This window comes from Thermobia domestica, chromosome 4, assembly GCF_964235325.1.
Source record: "Thermobia domestica chromosome 4, izTheDome1.hap1.1, whole genome shotgun sequence".
NCBI classification, from domain to species: domain Eukaryota; kingdom Metazoa; phylum Arthropoda; class Insecta; order Zygentoma; family Lepismatidae; genus Thermobia; species Thermobia domestica.
This window is the reverse complement of record NC_137457.1, coordinates 145,696,571-145,710,064: the sequence shown is the minus strand read 5'-3', so window position 1 is coordinate 145,710,064 and position 13,494 is coordinate 145,696,571. Positions and strand designations below refer to the sequence as shown.

Below are 13,494 nucleotides of genomic sequence, written 5' to 3'. Positions count from 1 at the left end.
ATGAAATCTTTTAATTTGCGTCCAATGGTTATGCTGATTAGGCTAAAGGAGATGATGATGATGAGAGATGAGTGAAATGGTGGAATGAAGAAAGTGGGAGGAAACGGAAGAACCTCGAGAAAACCCACGAGCACGCTGTTTGTCCACCACAAAGTCCACACGGCGCGAGCTGGGATGGAACCAGAGACTACAAGCACCGGAGGTGAAGGCTCTACCACTGAGACAGCGTGCCCATAAGAGAACTGGAGTCGAACTCGAAACTTCATAGATGGAAATAACGAGGTGTGTGACTAATGGCCAAATGTAGTAACGTTCTTTCGGGTCTGAACATTTCGTCCTGAGCAAAAAATTAATGGACAATCATTATGATATTTTCTGTGGAATGTTCTGGAATATGGTGCTAAAATAGCACTGCGTGATCCAGAGTTCTTACCTTCTGCTGGTTATCTTGTCAACGTCTCAACGTAAAAGAATGTAACAAATGTAAATATTGATTCGTGATCTATACAAATACAGTTGACTAGGTGATATGGAGTGTCTCAGAATACATATGCTAGAATTATGAATCACGTATTTTGTTTTTCATTTCGTACATTGAAGTGTTTGAGTGGGCTTTCCTAATTATTTATTTATTTATTTTGTTTCTTTTTTAAAATTGGGCTGATTGGTCCTAACGTTGATTACATAATCAATTACTATAAATACTACCATGAGTACGCAGGGTCTAATATCGTTAACATTGACGGCAAGTGGAAAGTACTTAATAAGAAGGAAACTTCTTCAAGAGCTGTACACTGGAACATACGGGGGGCATGTTTGCTAATGAATTAGTTGTTACACGTCACCGGTTCTTCTTCGTTTCTGTCGGGAAGTTTCTAGGTCAATTTACTGTGGTGGAGTGTTCATGTGCTGTGAGGCGAGCAGGACCTGGGTTTGGCGACTCCTTCCTTTTCTTTTTTTAAGAAAATTTTGATTTGGTATTTGACACTTGCGCTTGTAACGACATTGAGATATGGTCAACTATTGACAACTCAGTAGCTAAAGCCATAATTCGATTCTTTTCCTAAGTAGTGTTTTTCGAATATTGCTGCTACTTGTTAAAGCAGCTTGCAAGGGCATCCTATATTATTTTATGGACCTTTTATCTGTTTACTTGTTTCTTCTATTTCTTGTCATATGTCACTTCGCTGTAAAACAAGCAATTATCTATCACTTCTCAAAACACTCTATGTTTATGAATCTTAGATTATGTATGAACTTGATGAACGATTTGCTGAATAGTTTTGATTTTGAAATGTTACCGCAATATGATAGTCCCTAATTATGTACTCAGTAGCAATCCCAGCATCCGGAATGAAAAATGCTACGATTAATTGAGTCTGTTGGTCCCTACCTTTGGTTAAATGTCATTATGACTATTAATATCGGTTAATCAAACCAAAACTTCTATAATAATTTGTTCTCAATCGGTGCTGTTAGTGTGATCTACCGAATGCAATACTTGAAAATATGTCATACAGACTTTTCATTTATTGATGTCATCCAATGAACCGAAGGGGCCTAAGGGGCTAGGACCCTTGCAATATACCTATTACAGTTAGATATAATAGGTATATTACACCTATTATACCTATAATAGGTATATAACCCCCTCGCCCTTCTGAGACTCCCAAAAATCAGAAATTGTGCCAGATGTTAGCAGCGTGTTAGCGTTAGTCACGAGAGTGTTTTCCTTGGCTGTGTTTGGCTGAGAAGTCTCAGCTCATCTTTGTCCAGAGGTAGGATCGTGTCTTCTATCGTCAACCATCGAAAGATCAACATCTTTTGAATTCCGACGCAGTGACTTTTAAAATTTGGTATGCCTACTTCGGTAATAGATTTTGCAGTTCAGAAACAGTTGTAATCCTAGACTTTACTAGTTCAAGATAACATATTTCAGTCATCTGTGAACAATATTTAGAATGCAAAATTTGATTTTCAAAGAAACTAATGATTTTGAAGGAATTCAGTCACCATGATGGATAAGTGGAATTGATTTCTACTAAACTTGGATATTTCAACCTTCAGTCTTCAAGCAGTGAGTAAAAGTGTTAGTTATTACAAACAAGATTGGGAGGTTTAGGAGTTTGTCATCATCATTCTTTTTACATTTTTATCAAAATTTTCTGTTTTTGGACTAGGAATAACCTGTCCCTATCCCCAGCCTGTACAGTAGGTTATGTTTGTTCGAAAGATTGTTTCCCAACATGATGCATTAAAATTTGAGGCGTGCTAAGTTCGTCAGCACTATGTTAGTTAAAAATTCGAACCGGGTTACTATCCATCTTGATTTGTCGCTCCCATAATGTAGGATATTTCCACAATATAGGTTAATTGTGCTAAGATTCCTCTCCCTTCAGGGGGGAATCTTCTCAGGACAATTTGATAGGTCCTTTCGAACCTAGCAATGATTTAGTGGCAATTTCAGGGCCAATTGGTCCCAAAACATTTTCCTTCGTAAATTTATTTTCAATATTTACGTTATGTATTCAGAGCCATATTATTGGGATTGAAATATTTGCTTTATACTTGTACATTCTGGTTAGTGATTCGTATTTATATTTTGTGTAACCTATTGTAATTGATGTCATTATAGTGTAGCAGTTTAATAGTTGTGTGAGTAAGTGGATTATTGAGGACGATTTAGTGTTATATTTATGCAATTAATTATTTATTTTGTTACATTAGAGACAGAAACCTTAACCACAAACATTAATTTATTCTTGCTTTAGTACAAAATTCAGTATTCAGATGATTAAACTTTTATCAGCGCAAGGTTAGTTTATGCAGTCACAGCGCCCTCTAATAGGGAAAGACCGTTCGCACAAGCGTTAGTCAATTGTTGTCTAGTTAATGAAATGGATATTGGCAAAATGAGCATATTTTGTTATAGTTACAAAAAATGATAATAACCGGACTAAATCCAATGTTTCAGGTTAGTAGGTTCTATTTAGACGAACCGGTATTTGCAATGGTTACCTTTTCCAATTTGAAATAATTATGTAATCGTAAAATTTCAACTTCGCGTTTGACTTTAAGAGAACATCCTAGCCTCCGTACTTTAGCACCTTACCAGCATAAAAACTATTTCAATCACTTTATAAGCAGATATTCTCTCATGTTCTTTTATCTACCCACCTGTTAAGAATAATTAGGATTGAATTCTAGTAAAATATGCGTATAAAATTAATCAACCAAATAGCTAAAATTTTCGTATTACTAAAATTTACTTAATGTAAACACGAACTCGGTATGTTACGAATACAAGTGTTTGGGATCATGCGAGTTTGATTTGTACTAGCCACTGGTCAATTGTGTTTTCTCTAATATGTTGACTTGAGTAGAGGATTTATTAGAGTAGTGTGAATGTAGGTTAGGAGTAGTTAATACATTGATTGATAATGGTGTAAATGGCTATAATTATGATTGGGTGTGCTTTAAATGTGAGTCGTCGCGATAATAAGTAAATAGAATTTTAAAATAAGTCATTGTTGTTTATGTAAATGGCCACCCCAAAGTATACTAGTGCCAAAAGATTTTCGCCAGTAGAGATATACTTGTGCTACATAATGTCCTATTAAATATTTATCGTTAGATTGAAAACAGTTGACCACTGGCTCTCACATTGCATACTCACATGAAACAAATGTAGTATTCAGTTAGGCTATAGAGTTTGCCTTGTACTAATTAATTCATAATATTTGTTGACTCGAGTTATGAATGACAAAGACTAAGAAATCAAAGCGTGACTAAATAGAAATATCTGTGAAAGGTTCAAGCAGGCGACGAATTTGTTTTCTCAGGAAAATTAATTTCAAACACCGTTACATTTTGGATAGCTTATATTTAGCTACGGATTAAAGTAGCTAATTCATGAAAGTAATACGACCGAAGAATGTCTAATTAATCTTGAAAATCTGAATTAATGTGATTTAGTCCCCTCGGATTTTTTTTAAATTTCGGTTTTTCCTTATCAGTCGTTTGTCGAATTTAATTTTTTTAAAGGTTCACAAGTAAAGAATGGGGCAAGAGTGAATAACATTGTAAAGAAATCCTTCTTTTAGTATGATATGTAATTCCGTACCAGAGTGTCGTTCTCCCCTCCCCACTTATATCTTCAATTTCCTTAATTTAATATTAGATAGCATGGAAATTCACACGAGACTTCAAGGTTGGCGTCCTTCTGTACTGGGAGCCACTAACAAGAATTTGACAAACAACTTCTTAGAACATTTTTTTATCCGTTCTGGTTATCGCCGTCTTAATATAGTCCCTTTAAAATCTCTTTTACCTCAACTCATACTTTTGTCGTCGGGATATCGAAGAGTTTTTGATGTTTTAGAAATTTCCAAAAACGTAGATCTAACCGACCTTACAGCTAGACCGTTAAGAATTCTGATTGATTGGGCCAGATACAGTGAGTATTAATTCATTTATGGGGACTATTCTCTCCCTATAAATATATTGATCTGGGCACGGACTTGCGAAACTTTCCCATCAGAAGACACCCCAGTGTGGCGTTATTTAAGCCCGCCCCGTTTCGAAAAATTGAGATACATTTCGCCCTAAAATCGACACTTGTCCTACATTTATTTGTGGTTCGTTTATCTCTTAACGAGCCTTCTCTCTTTCGTTTTCTTCTCTGTATTTTCCTGCACTTTTCTATTTACGTGTTATTTTTTCAATTCTCTCCTCATCTTTTTTATTTTATTTTATATTTCTTTTTTTATTTCACATTCTTGTATTTGATTCTGAAATCGTTCATACGCAGAGTTAACTTGAAACATTCAATTGAGAAATTGACAGACATTAATTGTAAGGTTATTTGCTGTTATCGAATGCCAACGAAGTTTTATGCTACGAGTTTTGGCCAGTTGTGTTTGAGAGCGATCGCACGGTATGAGACCTTTTCTTTCTTTTTTCTTCTCCTACATAGTACAGGCCTATCGCACGGTATGAGACCTTTTGTTTCTTTTTTCTCCTACATAGTACAGGTCTGTCAATTGTTTATTAAAAAGTTCGTCTTTTTTTCTGTTCATAATTTCACTTTTGTTTCCACGAGTACCATGGGAATCTAGACATCTCTGTAATACCTGCCGTAAATTTTGGGTAGTTTTATTCAAAGAACAACTAAGTGCGTGTCTAACGTTTTGAGCTGAGATCATTAGTCCCTATATAATAACATGGAGAACTTCTTTCCAAAATATTATGGAAAATGTTTGTATTATGCAGTTCAAACTTTCTCCAGATGTCAACCTACCCCAATACTACATGTTCACTTTTTTATTTTTAAATTAGCTCTTATAGTTCATTAACATTACATTTTAATAATAAATGTGACAATGCTGGAAATACTATAAAAATAAACACAAATTCAGGTGTTGGAGAATCAACAGGGTTTCTTTCCCTGCTCGTGAAGTTACAGATACAATCTCTCCTGGTTCATTCACACCATTGTTCCTCATTGATATTCAAAAAGTTGCTAGGGGAGGGAAACAAGTTACGAAATGAGAAACGATCGTCATCTAATAATGTGGAAAATAGATATCTTTAAAATTATGTTAGTTGACAATCTGGTTATATGATTCGGAAAAAGAAAGGGTTGCGGAAGGCAAGACTGTCCGCAGTCAGAATTCAGACAACGTTATCTATCTACACAACTCTTTACTTGTATTTTATAACAAGACTTGTCAAACAGGGTGAATTTTCCCTATTTTCATATTCCAACCATTTTTGATCCTAAATCTTGAATTTTGCGAGGTGAAAACAGAAGACACGACAGAAGGAACATAAAATTTTTGTAAAAGTATTATCATCAATATTTGGCATTTTAAAATAAAAAATGTTACTTTAAAATATTATAACTTTAAAAAAATATTTGGGAAAATGAAAGAACAAATCATGGTATTTTATTCGTGTGCGTAACAGTAATATATAAAATAAATAAATAAATAAGTAGGCCTATTACATTACTTTTGAGGGTGTAGATAAGTTAGACCAACTATTGGTATTCCAAAGGTAAACAAATGATTTTTTTAACTTTTAACTGAAAGCGTGATTTACAGAATATATATATATATATATATATATATATATATATATATATATATATATATATATATATATATATATATATATATGTCTTTGTGAGTGTGTGTGTTTGTGTGTTTGTGTGCGTGTATGTGTGTTATATCATATTTTGACTCAGTTTACTGATCAACGTTACGTTACTTCTTAGGAGTCTACAATTGCGTTACTTTTGAACAAAGAGAGGTTTATTCTTGTTTTCACTACCTAGTTCATAACACTTCATAATTTTAGAGAAAAATACCTGTAATGTGTATCACTTCTACTCTGCTGATTTATATAAAGAACCAATTACCGCTTATTCGCAACTTGGAATTATTAATTTCCGCTGAGGAATTTTATCAAACTCTCCATCAAATTTGGCCGACACATGAAAAGTAATGGCCTTGTCGCAAAGTGGAATGATCACAAATTGCATTTAATCAATAAAAATATATCCACAGAAAGCTATATTGGTCCATATATCCACCCAGATTTGTTGATGACTTGCGGATGAAACATCACAACCAAAATCTTACGCCCACACTGGCCCGTATCCAGGGGGCTCTATGGGGGGCCGGGCCCCACTTAATTTTTGCTGCCCCCCTAAAATTTTGACGGTAGGCTTGCAAATGTGGTAAAAAAGTACCAATTGGTCGGGTCGGGCTCCCCTAACTTCGCCCTGCCTCCCCCTACAGTTTTAGGCTGGGTACGGGCCTGGCTCGTCTGGCGAAAATCTCACATAAAGAAAATCTTGCCGGATGAAATCTAGCCTGGCTAGATCCTCGCGGGATAAAACTTAGCCACCTAAAATCTCGTTCAACCAAACCTTGCAGTAGCGATTTCTTCTATATAGAATGTTTAAAATATGTATTTAAAATATTCTCTGTACACTTTGAAAATAATAATAATTATTATAAATAAATTAGCAGACAGAACATAAGTGATTTTATTAATTTTTAAAAGAGGAAAAGAAAGATAGATAGGTAGTTAGTTCCCGGCTTATGCGTCGAAAATAAATAACACATTTCACGCTCACCATGTAATTAAAATAAATAGAAAGACAGAACAATAATAAGGTGCCATTTTTGGGGGGAGAAGTTATAAATTTAAATTGTAGGATTTTGTCTTTTTATTTTTAGGTGAAATTATTATTTAAAATAGTGAGTTCTATGTTTGAGGCTATGAAATTATTTGTTAAACTAGGATTAGATACCCTATTATTTTTAATGTAAAATGTAATACCTGGGTAATAGTAGTTATATTCTTGAAACTCAAAGGATTTGACAGTATTTTAGACTGTTCAGAGGAATCTGTCCCGTAATCGACAATCCACGATATATTTTACTTACTGTAGTTGGCAGTTTGTATACCGCCGTAGTTGAAGGTATTAAGGAGAGGCTAGACACCTTCATTATCTTTATTGAGGAGAACTTCAGGTCAAGGTGCAGCTTATCAGTAAGAGGAGATGGATTACAATGGAATGTTTATACGGATTTTATTATGAAATCATTTAAATGAAGGTGGATTTGAATGTAATATTAGTTACATTGCTATTATGAGTAGGGCTCTAGGATATGTACACATCGCCCGTCGCTCTCACTTGTTTAGGTGAGATAAGTCGTAACATAGTGGGTGTACCGGAAGGTGTGCCTAGGTTGAATTAATACAAAATAGAGCTTGTTAGTTGAGCTATTCGTTTACATCGAGGAGGTTTCTGTGCGATTCAGATTATTTTGATTGAAGAATTGACTTATATATATATATATATATATATATATATATATATATATATATATATATATATATATTTTTATAATGAGACTAGGTGAATCAACTTTAATTGATGTTATTGTATGGGGTATAGAATTAATTAGTTGATGTTATAGTTAATTAGTACCGTAAGTGAATGTTTAAATAAGTGAAATTTTGTTTAAGGTAAAGAAAACTTGAAATGTTGTACCTTTGTATCAGGGGACACTAAATAATATTATTACATAATTATTTCCCGAAATGGAAAGAGCTAAAATATTATGATATTATAGGTAGTATATTACTTATGAATTTTATTTTAGTGGTGAAATGCCTTTCGGTTTCCATTATATCTGGTTGTGCAGGAATTGAATTTAATTCAGCCGCGGCTAGACTTGTTGTGGATTTGGTTTTCGTAGTTCTGTCGCGAAATTGTAAGGGGGATTTGCTCTTTACTTTTATTATTTATAATGTGGTTTTATATTAAATGAAAGATGTGGGCTTAGAAGTAGCCATCATTCGTAATTTTGTTATAACTTATTTGAATTGTTTATCATATTTTATTGCATTTAATTTGTTACTGTACTTTTGCTTTAAATTAGTTAAGGTAATTTATAATGGTGTTATTAGTATATTGGAGAGAATGATAAAGGAATTCGGCAAAGATTTCCTCCGCCTGTTTATCAAAAACATGTCCTTTTGTTAAAATAGAAGGTCTGACCCGCCCAGTGAGGTTTTAAACGGCCGCGGTATCTTGACTGTGCGAAGGTAGCATAATCATTAGTCCTTTAATTGTGGGCTTGTATGAAAGGTTGGACGATTGGAAGACTGTCTTTATTCGTAACGTTGAATTTTACTTTTGAGTGAAAAGGCTTAAATGATTTAAGAGGACGATAAGACCCTGTAGATCTTTATATTTAAGTAGTAATTTTTGTAGTTGGTAATAAATAAATTTATTATTTAATTGTTGCGTTGGGGGGACGAGAAGATAAAATAAACTCTTTTTTGTATAATTACTTTTAGGTATTTTTATGATCCTTTATTGATGATTGTTAGACTAAGTTACCTCAGGGATAACAGCGTTTTTTTTTTGAGAGTTCATATCGACAAGAGAGATTGAGACCTCGATGTTGGATTAAGATTTTATCTAGGTGCAGAAGCTTAGTGTATAGGTCTGTTCGACCTTTGAAATCTTACATGATCTGAGTTCAGATCGGCGTGAGCCAGATCGGTTTCTATCCTTTATTGCCAATTGTACTTTAGTACGAAAGGACCGAGTACTAATAATATTTATTATTAGGGAATAAAAGTAAATGAGCATTACTTTGGCAGATAAGTGCATTAGATTTAGGATCTAATAATGGATGTTTGAGTCCAGGTAATAATGTATTATGACTATGTTATAGGTGTAGATTCCTATTTGATTTTGATTATTTGTGTTTTAATTGGGGTCGCATTTTTAACTTTATTAGAACGGAAGGTTTTAGGGTATATTCAGATTCGTCGGGGGCGCAATAAGGTAGGCATTTGTGGTTTACCTTAGCCTTTTGCAGATGCAATTAAGTTATTTACTAAGGAGCAAGTTTTTCCTACTATATCTAATTATTATCCTTATTATCTAGCTCCTGTTTTTAGTTTATTTTTATCGTTTTTAGTATGATTAAGAATCGCTTATTTAAGTGTTATACTGACTTTTTCTTTAGGTTTATTGTTCTTTTTGTGTTGTACAAGCATGGGTGTATACACTGTAATAATTGCTGGTTGATCTTCTAATTCTTCATATTCTTTGCTAGGAGGCCTTCGAGCAGTAGCACAAACTATTTCTTATGAGGTTAGTTTGGCTTTGATTTTGTTGTCTTTTTTATTTTTAGCTGAGAGATATAGATTGTTGAATTTTGGTTATAATCAGGAAGAGTTATGTTTTTTGTGAATCATGTTTCCTTTAGCATTAGTTTGATTTGCTTCTTGTTTAGCTGAAACTAATCGAACTCCTTTTGATTTTGCAGAAGGCGAATCAGAGCTTGTTTCTGGGTTTAATATTGAGTATAGAGCAGGGGGATTTGCTCTTATTTTTATGGCTGAATATGCTAGTATTTTGTTTATAAGAGCTTTATTTAGTATTTTGTTTTTAGGATATGATATTTTTTCTGTTTTGTTTTTTTGTAGGGTAGTATTTATTTCTTTTGGGTTTATTTGAGTACGATGAACGTTACCACGATTTCGGTATGATAATTTAATCTATCTTGCTTGTAAGAGTTTTTTCCCTTTATCTCTTAATTATCTTTTATTTTTAGGGGGCATAAAGCTTCTTTTTATTTCTCTTTTAATTTAAGTGTATTAAATTGAGAATAAGTTCTTAGAGCTTTGCTCTGTTGTATGTTTTCGAAACATATGCTTATTCTCAGCCAAAGAACTAAGTTTTATTTAAAATGAGATCTCATAGGGAGGAGAGATATGGCACAAATAGGAAGTAGGCGAAGTAGATAACTGTGAGAAATTGGCCTGTTAGAATATAAGGGTCTTCGACTGGCCGAGCTCCGATTCAAGTTAAAAGGATTACTGTGCTAACTATAATTCAGAATATAATTTGGTTAATAGGATAGAATTGTAAACCTCGTATTTTTCTAGTATGAAAAAATGGTATATTTATTAAAATGAGGATTGACATTACTAAGGCAATAACTCCCCCAAGTTTATTAGGAATGGAACGAAGAATGGCAATGGCAAATAGGAAGTATCATTCTGGTTGAATATGAACTGGTGTGACTAACGGGTTCGCCGGGGTGAAATTTTCAGGATCTCCTAGTATATAAGGATTTCAAAGGGTAAGTAATATTAATGCTGTTATTATTGTTAGAAATCCAATAGTGTCCTTAGTTGAGAAATAGGGGTGAAAGGGAATTTTATCTTGGTTTCTGTTAAGGCCTAGAGGGTTGTTAGATCCTGTTTGGTGGAGGAATAGGAGATGTACTATTGACATGGCAGCCACGATGAAAGGTAAGAGAAAATGGAAGGCAAAGAAACGGTTTAAAGTAGCATTATCTACGGCAAATCCACCCCAAATTCATTGTACTAATATTGTTCCTAGGTAGGGGATGGGTGATAGTAAGTTTGTAATAACTGTTGCACCTCAGAAAGATATTTGACCTCAAGTTAGGACGTAACCCACGAAAGCAGTTGCTATTACTAGTAGTAGAATGGCGACCCCTACTCTACAGGTGTGAAGATAGAGATAAGAACCATAGTATATTCCTCGATTGACGTGTAAGTAAAGACAAATGAAGAAAACGGTTGCCCCATTAGCGTGCAAAGTACGTAAAAGGCCACCCAAAATTTACATCTCGACAGATGTGAATTACTCTGTTGAAGGCTAATTCAATACTTGATACATAACGTATTGCTAGAAATAGGCCTGTAGCAATTTGAATAATCAAACATAAGCCGAGAAGAGAGACAAAGTTTCATCAATATGAGATGTTAATAGGAGTTGGGAGATCTACTAAGGCGTTATTAGCAATTTTAAAAAGGGGGTGATGTAAGCGAATTGGTGTTGACATATGACTTAGAGGCCCGGAGAGGGCCTTGATATAATGAAGTGATCCTTACTACTGCAATTAATGTGATAAATAAATATGTTGCTAATATAATAGTATTTATTAAGATTGATGTTATATAGAATTTTATGCCGGGGATTTCTTGATAATTAGTTGTATAGTGATGTGGGTCTGGTAATGAAGTTATGTTCGGAAGCATAAGAGGATCAATAATTATTATAAGAATTAAGAGGAGTGGAACTAGGAAAATTAGTAGGAAAAGACTAGGTGTTAGAGTAAATATTTCATTTGATGTTAGTCTTGTAACATAAATGAATAAAACTAATATACCACCTAGAAAAACTAGGAAGAGAATGTAAGAAAATCAAGGAGATTCTCTTATAGTTGAAATAATTAAGCAGGTAGTAATGGTATTAACAATAAGCATTAGTCCTATTGATAGAGGGTGGGATATTTGAATTAGAATGAATCTTAAAACTACTAAGATTATAAGTAATATTCAAGTTATTTTAATTTCAAGAGGTAGTTTATTAAAATATTAGTTTTGGAGACTAAAGATAAGTTTATACTTTCTCTTGATGCTTTTAGAATCTTATTCATTAATGGTTTACAAGACCAACGTTTTAGTTAAACTATAAAAGCTTATGAAAATATTATTTGTTTTGTTTTCTTGTTTTCTAGTTATTTTAGGAATAGCTTGTTTTGTTATTCAGCGTAAGCATTTATTAATGGTTTTATTAAGACTTGAATTCATTATGTTGATAAGTTTTTTACTTCTATCTTATTCTTTAGGTAGTTTGTACGTTGAAAATTATTTTTGTTTATTATTTCTGACTTTTAGTGTTTGTCAGGGTAGCTTAGGGCTGTCGATTTTAGTGTTTATTGTTCGAACTCACGGAGGTGACTATTTAAATTCTTTAGTTGTATTACGATGTTTAATTATTTAATGTTTATGCTGTTTTTAATACCTTTAGGCTTTAATTTTAAATTGTGGTGAGTTGTTCAGTTTTGTCTTATTGGGGTTTGTTTTTTATTTATAATAAGAAATAGTATAGGACTGGTTCCTTGGGAAGTGGACTATAATTTGTGGAGTGATAGTTTGAGATATTCATTGATTTTATTAAGTATTTGAATTGTTATTCTTATAATTGTGACTAGAGAAGGTGTGTTGAGAAGTTCATTTTATAGAGCGAGTTTTATTAGTTTAGTTTTATTATTACTTATTTTACTTTACTTCAGATTTTCTTCTTCTAGATTGTTTATATTTTATTTTTTTGAGGGTTCTTTAATTCCTACATTTTTTTTATAATTTTGGGTTGAGGTTATCAGCCCGAACGAGTGCAGGCAGATATATACTTATTATTTTATACCTTGTTTGCTTCACTTCCACTTTTAATTGGTATTTTTTATTTGGAATATATTAAAGGTAGCTTATTGATGATTAATATGAGAAGTGTAATAGATTTAGGAATTACATATTATATATGATATTTTGCTTTAGTTGTTGCTTTTTTAATTAAAATGCCTATATTTCTGGTTCATCTTTGATTACCTAAGACACATGTTGAGGCACCCGTAAGTGGTTCAATAATTTTGGCGGGAGTTTTATTGAAGCTAGGGGGTATGGGCTATTACGTATTATATTTTATAGAAAATGTAGCTGTAAGTATAAATTTAATTTGATTTGGAATTAAAGTTTTGGGCATTTGGTCGGTTAGATTAGTATGTTTACGAAAAGTCGATGTAAAGTCTTTAATCGCTTATTCTTCTGTTGCTCACATGGTCTTAGTGTTGATGGGTCTACTAACGATGGGATTATGGGGATTTAGAGGTGCTCTTACATTAATAATTGCTCACGGCCTCTGCTTATTCTTACAAATATTTCTTATGAACGTTCAGGAAGTCGAAGACTGTTAATTAGTCGGGGAATATTATCTTTTATACCGATTTTAGGGCTGTGATGGTTTTTGTTAAGAATTGCTAATATAGCTGCACGACCAACATTAAATTTATTAGGAGAAATTAGTCTGTTAAATAGAATTGTTGGTTGATCTGATTGAGTATATTAGGCTTAGCTTTACTT

General features: G+C 33.2%; 1 protein-coding gene and 1 non-coding gene across 2 annotated transcripts in view; one reads left to right on the top strand and one right to left on the bottom strand.

Moving 5' to 3' along the window:
* LOC145682902 (uncharacterized) overlaps positions 1 to 13,494 on the bottom strand; it is a 1,185,542-nt gene that overhangs the window by 145,348 nt on the left and 1,026,700 nt on the right. The window lies entirely within an intron of this gene.
* Positions 7,353 to 7,761, top strand: LOC145684489 (small subunit ribosomal RNA). The gene has a single exon (XR_014131314.1). It is a non-coding gene; the product is annotated as a small subunit ribosomal RNA (ribosomal RNA).